General features: G+C 42.4%; 1 protein-coding gene and 1 long non-coding RNA gene across 3 annotated transcripts in view; one reads left to right on the plus strand and one right to left on the minus strand.

Moving 5' to 3' along the window:
* The window catches only part of DOCK2 (dedicator of cytokinesis 2), a 442257-nt gene that overhangs the window by 129499 nt on the left and 299552 nt on the right, over window positions 1-13206 (plus strand). The window lies entirely within an intron of this gene.
* On the minus strand, window positions 917-12439 carry LOC129036366 (uncharacterized). The gene is made up of 5 exons (XR_008502531.1): window positions 12322-12439; window positions 2603-2704; window positions 2295-2430; window positions 1316-1663; window positions 917-1015 (listed from the first exon to the last, which is right to left on the minus strand). It is a non-coding gene; the product is annotated as an uncharacterized LOC129036366 (long non-coding RNA).

The following is a 13206-nucleotide window of genomic DNA, read 5'->3' on the forward strand; positions in this document are numbered from 1 at the left end:
TGGCCAATTTTTGACTTTTTCATAATAGCCATTTTGAGTGGTGAGAGATGGTATCTCATGGTGATTTTGATTTGCATATCTCTAATGACTAGTGATGCTGAGCATTTTTTCATATGCTTGTTGGCTGCATGTATGTCTTCTTTTAAGAAGTGTCTGTTCATGTCCTTTGCCCGCTTTTTAATGGGGTTGTTGTTTTTGCTTGTTAATTTGTTTAAGTTCATTAGATTCTGGATATTAGACCTTTGTGAGATGCATCATTTGCAAATACTTTCCCCTATTCTGTAGGTCGTCCATTTACTCTGTTGATAGTTGCTTTTGTTCTTTAGTTTAATTAGGTCCCACTTGTCAATTTTTGATTTTATTCTAGTGGTTATTACTTTGGTGATCTTATTTAACATCTCTGAGCCTCGGGTTCCATGTCTGAAAAATTTGAAAAATGTGAATAGGAGTGTCATAGAATAAGAGACCTTTGAGTCAGGATATCCTTATTTTGGATCCTGGCTTGATTGCATACTAGCTGTGTTCCTTTGAACAAGTAACCTCTCTGAGCTGTAGCTTCTTTAGCTACAGAAATGTGATAACTTATGAAAAACAACTAGCAGAGTGCCGGAGACCCAGTTGCTGCTTATTAAAATGCATCTATTTTGTCTGTTGTATAACAGTACTAACCATAACACTAGTAATGACATCAACAGCAACTTAAAGGGAGAGACTTAATATTTATCAAATGCCAGCTCTGTATCAGGTATTACATACAGCATAAATATATATTAAGTCTTTACAAAAACCTAATGGCCTAGAAAGTTAAGTAATTTTCATTCCAATGAGACCAAATATTACACAATGTATTCGGGTATTAATATTTTGGACTATGTGATGCTAGGGTTACAAATTAATCTCCAAATCTCAGTGGTTTGATAATGGAAGGGTTTATTTCTCTCCTGTGCAAAGTCTGATGAAGGTCATATGCCTTTTGTCCCTCCTGAAGTTGTGCCAGCTGGTGCGTGTGGCCTCCCTGTAGCAGGAAAGATAAGAAGGGAGGGAAGGAGCACAGTGGCTCTTAATGACCTTGGCCTGGAAGTGACACCTGCCAGTTCCACCCACAGTCCATTGGCCAGAACACATCACATGTGCTCTTCCAGTTCCACCCACAGTCCGTTGGCCAGAACACATCGCATGTGCTAACGCCAGAGAATCTGGGATGTAAATGAAGCACATGCACATGCAATATTTGATGAGCGCTGTGTCTGCGGCTCACAGGTAGTAAGTGCTGGAGCTGATTCTGAGTGCAAGTCATTTGAATAACAGAACCCACCTTTTTCTCACTATGCTTTATTCTTGTGAGGACTAAAAAGGAGAAAATAGTGGTGTATTGACTTGGTAATGCTTCCTTCTCCATGTGAAAACAAGTGCCTCACCATTCCTCCTGAAGGATTTGTTTATTTCCATTCCCCGCTCCCAACTCCTGTTCCAAATGCCAGGCTATACATGAACTCTGACAGGTGTGCACTGGGACCCTTGTCTGGGAGAGGGATGAGGCTCTTGCTGCCAGCAGTTGCTGTGTCACCTGTGGCGTCTCAGGGCACAGCTTCCCTGCAGCAAGCTGGGGTGTTAGCAGGCTGCCGAAGACTTGGAATGTTGACATGAGGCTCTGCTTCTGAGACTGTTCGGAAGGAAAAGGCAGTTAGGAGAACAAAGCCTCTCTCTCTCAGGATGTGCTCTAGCCTCATAGTGGGGCTGTCATCTCTCTTTGTACCTTACATGCCCTTGCAAAATTCAGTTCATTGCATATAGTGCCTGGAATACCTTCTACTGCTTCCCATTGCCTACCTGAACCCCTAGCCATGTTCAACATGCAACCCCTACTCATCCCTTTAAGAACCAAAGCAGACCTCAAGCCTGCAGTAAGTCCTCCCTGATGTCTCAGGCATTTCGGCTCAATTCCATTCAGCACTTAGTCCCTGGGGAAGCAATGTGGCTACAATTGCGGCGAGTTTGCAAACTTCTGCACCATGATCTCTGTGCAAAGAAAATGAAGCTGCTTCTTTTTGTTTTTAATCTAATTTAATCTTCTTTTTAAGTCTCTACTTTGTGCTGTGGCAACTTAAAAATTTCAATACATGGTATCTTGTGGCTCTAGATTTAACCAGTCTTTCTGACTCAAAACAGTCCCCACCCTCCTAGGAACTCAAATAGGAAGGGGAAGAAAGGCACAGGTTTTGACGTTTCCCTCAGTTTATCTAAAATGACTCCCTTTGGGACTTTAGCCCCAGAGGGGATGTTGGTACACACACATTTTGTGGCTTTGGGTCTCAATGCCAGGTGAAGGAGCAGCTGACCCTTCCTCTCCATCTTATCGCCTTCCTTTCTGAGGAGGCTGTCCTCATCTCTGTCCCTGGGATGGTAGAAAGAGAATGGCTGCCAGGGTACCTGATGAATGGGGAAAGATGTGAAAGTAGAGGGTTGAATACATTGCAGATATTACCCTGATTCCCAAAGGGGGCAAAACAATGCATCTAACTTCAAAGCTTAGATGTCCCTGAGGAATCTGCTAAAATTGCAGAATCCTGGACCCTACTCCAAAGATTCTGACTCTGAATACCTGGGGAGGAGGCCAGGGATGTCCATGGTATCAGCCTGCCAAGGGGCTTTGGATGCAGGTGGCCCTTGACCTCTCTCAAATGGGAGACACAGCTCCCGGAGCCTGAGGAGGGAAAGGAAAGCAGTGTGGGCAAGGACATGCCTCCCCTATTGCAGAGTACAAACTTCCATCATGACACTTGACATATCATTCTAGCATTCTCTGTTTATGGGACTGTCTATACTGATGGAATGAACTCCTTAAGGATAAGGGAAGTTGTAAGTTTTGTTTTATTTACGTTCCTGGTCTATATACACGTTTATGTGCCTGGTCTTACTGATACCAGCTCTCAGAGGCGGGTCTGTGGACCTTGGTAGTAAAACCATTATTCAATGGCCAATGTCCCTTTAAGAAAAGGAAAAGAACAGACCTCAGTTGTACAGAGCTGGAGCAGTCCTGGCCATTAATTCAAAATACATCTTATTATTGATCCACACAAGACATGCTTTTATTTATTTAAATGTTCTATTCGTTATTTTTAATAACAAATGAAGCATCCATGCACTCACCACACAAAACAGAAGCTAGGAAGTTAACAATCACTTACATGTAACCACATGACTGCCTTTCCCCACCTAAGGTAACAACATTTTTGAGTCTTTTTTTTTTTTTTTTTGAGATGGTCTTGCTTTGTCACCCAGGCTGAAGCACAGTGGCACAGTCATAGCTCATTGTAACCCTGAGCTCCTGGACTCAAGCAATCCTCCTGCTTCAGCTTCTGAGTAGCTGGGACTTCAGGGACATGCCACCACGTCTGGTGAATTTTTTTAAAAAAAACTTTGTAGAGATAGGGTCTCCCTGTATTCCCTAGGCTGGTCTCAAACCCCTGGGCTTAAGTGATCCTTCTGCCATGGCCTCTCAAAGCACTGAGATTATAAGCATGAACCATTGCACTCAGCCTCTTGAATCTTTTGTTAATCATTCCACTGCTTTCCTTTCATGCAGTTGTATTGCATTTATATATATTCCTAGTGTTTTAGTTATTTTAACTTTATGAAAAGTGTATTGAACTGTTGATAATTTGAAGGAATTTATTTTTTTACTTAATATTAAACTAGGAATCATCCACATTACTGATTGCTGGAGTTCATTGTTTTGATGACTGTAGGAAATTCCATTGTGTGAATAAGCCATAATTTGTTCATTCATGCTTTCCATTTCAGGCATTGGGTTGTTTCAGTGTTTCTTCTATTGTAAGCACTGCTGCTAAGAACATTCTTGTACCTGTCTCTTGTTGTGAATGTTCAAGAGTCTCCTTTGGGGATAGAACTACTAGTAGATTTGCTTGGCCATAAGGGATCACAATCTTTAGGAGACAGTGAACACTCTTTTCCAAAGGTGGTTGTACCAATTTACACTCCCACCAGCAATGCTGAAGTGGACCTGTGTAGTCACAGTCTCTTCAACACTGGATATTGCCCTACTTCTTAATCTTTGCCACTAAAATGGGCTTAGACTACATCATCACTGTCTTCAGTTGCATTTCCTTGATTACCAGTAATGCTGAAAATCTTTTCTTCTGTTTTCTTTGCCACTTGTGTTTTGTTTCTTTGCTATATCTGTTCATGTCTTTTGACTGTTTTTCTTTTTTCTTTTTTTTTTTTTTTGAGATGGAGTCTCGCTCTGTCGCCTAGGCTGGTGGAGTGCAGTGGCGCGATCTCGGCTCACTGCAACCTCTGCCTCCTGGGTTCAAGTGATTCTCCTGCCTCAGCTTCCTGAGTAGGTGGGATTACAGGTGTGTGCCACCACGCCTGGCTAATTTTTGTATTTTTAGTAGAGACAGGTTTCACCGTGTTGGTCAGGCTGGTCTTGAACTCCTGACCTTGTGATCCCTCTGCCTCGGCCTCCGAAAGTGCTGAGATTACAGGTGTGAGCCACCGCGCCCGGCCTCTTGTCTTTCTACCAGTTTGGTTGTATTTTTCTTATTGATCTATAGGATATTTAATATATTCTTTCTACTTATCTTTTGCTGATTTTATGTATTGTGAATATCTTCTCCCAGTTTATACCTTGTCTTTTTATTTAAGATGCATTTTCATGAGCAAAAGTTCTTAATTTTAACACAATCAAATCAATCATTTTGTTAGTCAAATTTTTGTGTGTGCCTTAGGAAATCTTTCTCAGTCCTGAAGTCTGAAAGATGTTCATTATTTTTACTAAGAATTCCATAATTTTAGTTTTGATACATAAATCCTTTATATACAGAGTTTATGTTATATATATAGTGTGAGTAAGAATCTGATTTTTGTCTTTCATTTTTGTTTTTTTCCCATTTGACCGCACCTCTTTCCCAGCTTCATCTGCTGGACAGTTTCTCCTTTCTCCATGCCAGTGTCATTTTGCATTTTCAGGACATTGCTCTTTCCTACTGGCTGTGGGCTGAGTTGCTATAGCCTAGATTCAATCTCTGGTGCTGAGGACAGGGTTGCTGTAGACTGGAATCAATCTCTGGTCCACAACATGTAGGTTCTCTGTGTTATCGCTCACTGAGAGCTGAAGGATTAAGAAAAAGGAGTAGCCTCTCCTCCTCCAGTCAGGCCCCTGAATTAGTCTTCAGTGTGATATTAGCATCCTGGGAATTATGTGCCAAGGCATAGCACTTACCTTCCCTCGGCTTGCACTTTCTCAATTATGAAAGAAATAATTTTCCTTATGGTAAGAAATTGCTTGGGCTCATACAGCTACCTTCCTGTGTTTCTTCTTGTATTTGATAATAACAGCACTGAACTGGGAGTGAGGAGACCTGAATCATAGTAACAACAACATCAGCAGTTGCAACAGCAACTGACGTTTATTGACTGCTTGTTATGCACTGGCACTGTGCTAAACAGTTAGGTATATTATTTCATTTGGTGCACAGTTATGAGATCTTGGGCACGTCCCTTAACCTCTGTAGAGCAACTGTAAATGATGACACTGAACAAGATTTTGTAGTGTTCCACCAACAATGAAAATCTATGTTTTAAAAAAGTCATCCTCTGCTTCACAGTGATAATAATTCTGAATCTTTTTCACATAATACCATTTAGTGCCTTAAAACCCTCCTCTTCCCATTGAAAAATATTCTCCCAATATTGTGTTGAGAAGTATTGAGAAGCATTCCCCCAGTATGTCTCAGCATCCTGCCTGAGCTGGGGGCAAGGTATGAGGCCATTTTATAGAACCTTAAGTGAATGGAGGGCAATTACATGATGCATTCGAGGTTTCACAGCTGGTCATTTAACAATGACCATTTAACAATGGCCTCATGTGCTGGAGTGTTTCATTTCTTCAAGAAAGTACCATTGATTTTGAGGACAAGTTTTTTCTCATCAGAGCATTTAGAGGCATCAAAGATCTTCAAGTGAGGAGCCCACTTTGCTCGTTTCAACTGCAGTGTTACAAAGCCATAGCCAGCACCAAAACGTCCCTTCCACACTCTGGAGATCTGAGAAGGGGTTCTCCCTCACATCCTCTCTTCCCGTTCTGATGTGACGGATTGCAGACTTCATTCTCAGAGAGAAACCTTCAGATCCAGAATCAGAGAAGACAGTGATTTAATGTGCTGCAGAACAAGTCCAAGAGAGATTTATGAAAGTGTCTGTTGGGGGTGAGGGTGCACTGAAGTTAAAAAAAAATGGGCATACAATCAAGGAAAAAAATCTGTCTTAAACTTCCAAAAATACTTAGAATAGCAGCTTTCAATGGCATTATGAACTACAATTTAATCAGGGGAGAAAAAAATTCCAGATCACTTCTTTAATAGCAATGTAAATAAACTCAATAAACTCTTCGTGTGTGTGTGTGTGTGTGTGTGTGTGTGTGTGTGTATGTATCTAATTTACCTCATTAAAAATAGAGAACAACAAAATCACTCTGTTCTCATACCTTTCAATCTATATTCCACAGGATTCTTATCTAGTTTTGGAATGATTCTTTGCATTAGTGGAAGCATACATAATGATGGCATTTATATAAATTTTTATAAGGTTATGCATTTACTCCAAAATTTTGTTTTTACTGTGAAATTGCAATCATCAATGATTCCCATTATGCTGAGGTGGGGTTTTAGAATGTTTATATGGTTTGGCTGTGTCACCACCCAAATCTCATCTTGAATTGGAGCTCCCATAATTCCCACGTGTTGTGGGTGGGACCTGGTGGGAGATAATTGAATCATGGGGGCAGTTTCCCTTATACTGTTCTCATGGTAGTGAATAAGTCTCACAAGATCTGATGGTTTTATAAGGGGAAACCCCTTTCACTTGGTTCTCATTCCCTCTTGCCTGCTACCATGTAAGACATGCCTTTTGCCTTCTGCCATTATTGTGAGACCTCCCCAGCCACATAGAACTGTGAGTCCATTAAACCTCTTTTTCTTTATAAATTACCCAGTCTTGGGTATGTCTTTATCAGCAGTGTGAAAATGGGCTAATACAAGTGTCCTGAGACTTTTATGTTGATCTGTTGAAATTTGATTTTGCTAGGTTATTTTTCCCCAACATCTTCTTAGAATAGAAGGAAATTTACTGAAGACTACAATACAGTTGAATTACAAATTAGCTGCAGATTCATTTCAGTTCAAGTAATATTTATTAAAAATCTAAAACTGTGGCAGCACTGTACTGTGGGGACTATTAATAAAATACAGTAATAAGTAATGTATGGCCACCACTTATTTAACCATTATTTTGTGCCAGGCCCAAAATAATTAACTCATTTAATTATCATGACATCCCTGTAAAATGTAGGTATCACTATTCCCATTTAACAGGTGAGGAAACTGATAAGGAAGTTTAAAAACTTGCCAGTTAAGGAGGTTTTAAAATTTGCCAGTAGTTACACACCAAGTAACAGCAGAGACACCATTCCAGCTGGGGTCTGTCTGATTCCCCAGCACACCCTGAACTGCTGTGCTGGGTGACTTCTGGAACAGAAGAATTTCTGTCCCCAGGATCTTACGATTGGAGAAGAAAAGATTTACCCAAAGATCTCTTTAAATTTGAGCTCACACATGCTGGGCAGGTAATATAAATGAGTGAAGGGGCAGGGTCATAGTTATTATGAGATTTGCTAAGATAATCATTCCTTTTCGAATAGATAGTCCTAATGTCACCTTCACTTGTATTTTTACAATTCAGATTTTCCACTTGCCTATTAAAACATGTGGGAACCTTCTTCACTTCACAAAGAAATCTGATTTCTTTCATTTTCCTCGCTAAGACGCAGTGCCATCTGGTTAGTCATCCATAACCCCATGACTGTTTTTTTGTTTTGTTTTGTTTTGTTTTCCTTTTGAGACAGAGTCTCATTCTGTTGCCCAGGCTGGAATGTGGTGGCACAATCTTGGCTCATTGCAGCCTCCGCCTCCCAGGTTCAAGCAATTCTCTTCCCTCAGCCTCCCGAGTAGCTGGGATTACAGGCATGAGCCACCATGCCTGGCTAATTTTTTGTATTTCTAGTAGAGACAGGGTTTCACCATGTTGACCAAGCTGATCTCGAACTTCTGACCTCAGGTGATCTGCCCACCTCAGCCTACCAAAGTGTTGGGATTACAGGCGTGAGCCACCACTCCCAGCCATCTGCCTATGTGTGACAGAGACAAGTATACAGTGAAATGTTTTTGCTACTAAGGAAGCAAGAGTGACAGAAATCAATGGCCACTCAGCTCTGGGAGGAGAGACTATAGGGATTGGTGAGGACTGGGGCAGAGTCTGTGCCATGGGTAAACAGGATGGCAGTGAGGACTGGGGCAGAGTCTGTGCCATGGGTAAACAGGACAGCAGTGAGGCAGGGCCATGTCAATATGCAGACTCAGTGCTGCCTGATAGTCTCTCTCTCTTTAATTTTTTTGGGATAAGTCTCCCAAGTGGAGACCTGCTGATTTATTTTTAAATGATATAGTAGACAAACAAAACCTACAGATGGACCCAGAATAGCAGTCTCTGGTGCAAATATAATGTTTATAGAGTTTTATTAAATTTATAAGGTTTTCATAAATTTATTATAAATAGATTTTATAATAAAGTTTTATAGAATTATAAATATGATAACTTGTAAGTTATTATGTTTATAAATAACCCTGTAAGAATGACTATTCAGTGGAATTCAGTGGAAACAGGGCTATTGGAACATTGGGGACAGTTTTATGGAGAAGGCAGGATGTCAGCTGAACATGAAAGGCCAGTGTATGTGACACAGGCCCTCTCTGGACGACAGCCTGTGGGAGATCTTGGAGTGTCTGAGCTGCGAGACGCCTGCTTCTCAACCTCAGCAGTGCTTGGGATTCCTCCTGGCCTGATATGCTCCCTTGCTAAGGGGGGCCTTGGACCACACCGAGACCTCTACTAGGCATGCTTCTGGAGATGTTGGCCCAGAGATGGGAAAAATGGCATTTATTCTTTATGAAAGTTAGGACTATCAAAATATCGTGAGTTGATTGTAAGACATTTGGAAATGTATAAAATGTCCATGATCTCATGATTTAGAGGAAACCATTGTTTATTCTTCCTCTCTTTTGTGTCGTATATATGATATGATATGAACCATATCATATATATATATGGTCTCACTCTGTTGCCCAGTCTAGAGTGCAGTGGCATGATCATAGCTCACTGCAACCTTGACCTCCTGGGCTCAAGCAATCCTCCCACCTCAGCCTCCTAAGTAGCTAGCAATGCAGGCACACATCACCATGGCTAGCTAATTTCAAAATATTTTTTGTAGAGACAGGGTCTCACTACATCGCCCAGGCTGGTCTTGAATTCCTAGCCTCAAGCGATTCTTCCACTTCAGCCTCCCAAAGTGTTGGGATAACAAGTGTGAGACACCACACTTGGCCTGTATCATATATTTTATATAATTGGGATCTTGTTTTACATGCTCTGTAATCTGATTTCTTTTCTGAAAATTATTAGGAACATTTTCCCATTCTATTTTTAAGGGCTTCACAGGACTCTTTGAAGGACACTGGCTATAGTCAATTTTATGACTTGGCTCTGCACCCCTGACCAAATCTGACCTTGAATTATAATAACCCCCACATGTCAAGGGTGGAACCAGGTGAAGATAATTGAATCATGGCGGCAGTTTTCCCCATGCTGTTCTCATGAGATCTGATAGTTTTATAAGAGGCTTCCCCCTTTGCTCGCCACGCGTTCTCACTTCGTCTTGCTGCCCTGTGAAAAAGGTGCTTGCTTCTCCTTTGCCTTCCGCCATGATTGTAAGTTTTCTGAGGCCTCCCAAGCAATGCGGAACTGTGAGTCAGTTAAATCTCTTTCCTTTATAAATTACCCAGTCTCAGGTATTTCTTTATAGCAGCATGAGAATGAACTAATACAACCAATTTTAATATTTTCTTCTTTAAGGACATTTAGGTTCATTTCATTGTATGCTAGAAAAACTTCCTGTAATTCATAGCCTTAATAGACAAATCATTGTCCTCTTTGCTTACTATTTACCATTGGATGTGAGACTCACCCAACCTTACCAGTGTTTGTCCAGGTTTTGACTCTCCCTTCTCACTCCTTTTCAAACACAAATGCGCACGTGCACGCACACACACACACACACACACACACACACAGAGGATTTTGCTTCCTCCCTGTGTGATAGACTCAGCATGGAGCAGACTGTGTTGTCCTTGATTAAGGAGTTGGAGTAACATGATCCAATTCGGGAGGGACATGTTTTCACAACTCCGCCGTTATCCTTGATGGCAGGGGGTGTGTCTGTGTGTGGACATTCCCTGCAATACCAAGCACTTAAATGCGACCACACTGAGAGCCCTCATTAGTCCTAGGCAGCCAAAGTAGATTTGCTGAGCATGCCACCATCCAGGCTGGAGAGACTGCCCACGTGGAACCAGACGCCACAGTGGAGAGGGGAGCCAATTATCCAAAGGCAAATGAGACTCTAATTACAGCTTCAGCTAAAGAGTGGGAAATTATTTGAGGAGAGACTTCTCATTTCTGGTATAGGCACAACACAGGACAGTTGTTCAGAATAAGGGAGTGGATCAAGTCCTGATTTTGCTACCTTACCCGGGATACTTCACCTCTGGAAGCATCTGATTCTTCACCTGTGAAAGGGAAACAACATAGACGGTTGACCTCACTGGGGGAATTCTCCCGTGAGCATTGAATGCGATGTTGCCGGTGAGAGGCATAGAGAGGCCTGGTCCTTAGTAAGGACTCATAAACCAAGTTTCGTTATCAATAACTGTTACTAGTGTTACTATTATTTGTAGTCATCTGATAGCATCATAGAAGGTACAACTGGAAGTCAGGAGAGCTGGAGTCTCAGCTCTGCAGTTTCCTGTATATTCCAACTTAAAGAATGAATTCATCCCTCCATCTTCATTTTCCTCATTTCTCAAATGAGAAGCTTGAATAAGGGGATACATGAGCACACATTCTCTTCTGAGGTTTGTGGTCCTAAGCTAACTGTAACCTAGAGTTCAGGGTTTGAGTTACTCTGTGCAGCAACACTCAGCACCTTCCACTGCCACAAGTGCTCCTGGATGGTGGGAACCCAGCTCCTCAGTTACTATTTCTGGAGTTCTTACTAACACGCAGAGGCGCATTGTGCTGAGAACCATGTCATTACCTTCATGAATCCTCCCATCAACCCTGTCTTACAAGGGCTGTTATGATCACCTCTTTGCAGGTGCTAAAGTTGAGATTTATATAGGAAGCTGGGATTTAACCATAGGCTCCTAATACCCACACTAAATGGTCTCTGTGTCCACAGTGTTCAGTAGTGACTAGTAATATTTTTGTTCTCATAAATATTGGTTGGGCTGCACTCGAGGATTTGGAAGAACTGGGATGGAGAGGACACTCAGCAGTGTGCTCATATTGCACTCTTCTCTCTTTTACTCAGTCCTTTCAAAATTGTAGGCACAAAAGTCAGGAAGGCAACATCTGTAAGACCTTGGGGGCAGCTCCTGCTACCTCAGCCCTGTCTAACTTTCCCTCTCTGTAAAATGAGACTGATAAACAGTTGCTCTGCCCTACTTGCCTGGTAGAGTCATTTTGAGCTACACGAAGGATTGCATATGCGTGTGTGCATTAAAGAATTTGCACACTGGGCATATCGAATGTTTAAGCCGAAAGGAATGTTAGCAACCAGCTGCCCAGAGATAGTCAAATTCAGCAATTGAGAAAAACCCTGAAGAAGCTTCACCTTGGGTGTATAACAAACAGGCCCACTTCTCCCTGCTTCTTAGAATAGCTCACTGTATCTATGTCTCTGTCAGTCTACTGATCTACCAATCTGTGTATACATCCAAGAAAATTTCGAGCAAAAAAATTCTAAGTCTAAAGAAGTATGTGGTATTCGTTTTTCTGTGCCTGGCTTATTTCAGTTAGCATCACGTGAAAAATTGATCTGGCTCTGATGAGGGATGTTGATAGCTGGGAAGGCCACGTGTGGGTGGGGACAGGGGATATATGGGAACTGTGTACTTTTGACTCAATTTTGCTGTGAACCTAAAGCTGCTCTTTAAACAAGTCTACTCAAAAAGTAAAAAACAAATGCAGTACAAACATTGACCTGAATTACCACCACCCCCGATCCACTTTACAGAGGAGGCAAAAAAGGCCCTGAAAGAGGAAGTGGCTCTTCTAAGGCTACTGAGTAGAGGAGTTAAGATAGAGCCCCTGGTTCAGCTTTTTCTGCCCACATACCAATTTACTTACCAATTGTTAGCACTGAAAGTGTGGCCCTCTCCTGCCCTGGCTTAAAGGGTACACTTCAGTGCCTTAGGGAGGGGGTGGTGGGGCTTCAGTTTCACTGCCTGTGCTCATGGTGGTGCCTGTGGTTGGGGGACACCTCTGCCATTGCTGGCTCTCTGGCATCACTGTGCCTGTGATTGTGAGCTATTAGTGGTGGTGTCCAGTGGCTCACACTGGCTCATTGCTGGGACAGTGGGATAATTTCCTAGGGCCAGCTCTAGAGGAACTCACAAGATGATTAAGTGGTGGCTGAGGTTCAGGCGGGTTCAGGCTTTCTGCCCCACCAGCTTCTAGCTATGCAGGTCTAACCATCTCCCTGTCCGTCTCTGTCTGTCTCTCATTTGTTCTGTCCCCACCACACCCCCGCATCATCCCATGCAGCCCCTTTTTTAAAATCTTCTGCTTCACCCCATCCCTAGAGGAACTCTCCCTTTCCCCTTGCTCTCTTCTTAAGCCTGAACAACTCGCATCAGCTTAGACACCAGCCAGTTCCTAGGGAGGCAGTTCTCCACTTAGTCCCCTCAGGTTCCAGGTGTGGAGGAGGTGTGGTGACTGACTGTGGCCCTGTAGAGAGAGTGTAGGCTGCAGGAATTCATCCCATTGCATTTGCCCTCCCAGAGAGAGCTCTAACCAGTTTTCTTTCTGGGTCACCGAAGAAGTAAGGCACACCTTGCCAAGGTGAGCATTATTTTTTTCGCAGACCCAGCATCTTCTAATCTAATTTGGGGGCCATGTATTTCCCCTTCCACCATGACTTTGGCCTTGATCCTCTTGGATCTAGCAACCCTGGCATTACTGTGCTAAGAAGCATTTGGCTCTTTCCCATCCAGCATGAGCCCAGTTTGCCCT

The sequence above is a fragment of the Pongo pygmaeus genome, chromosome 4 (genome assembly GCF_028885625.2).
Source record: "Pongo pygmaeus isolate AG05252 chromosome 4, NHGRI_mPonPyg2-v2.0_pri, whole genome shotgun sequence".
Lineage (NCBI taxonomy): Eukaryota > Metazoa > Chordata > Mammalia > Primates > Hominidae > Pongo > Pongo pygmaeus.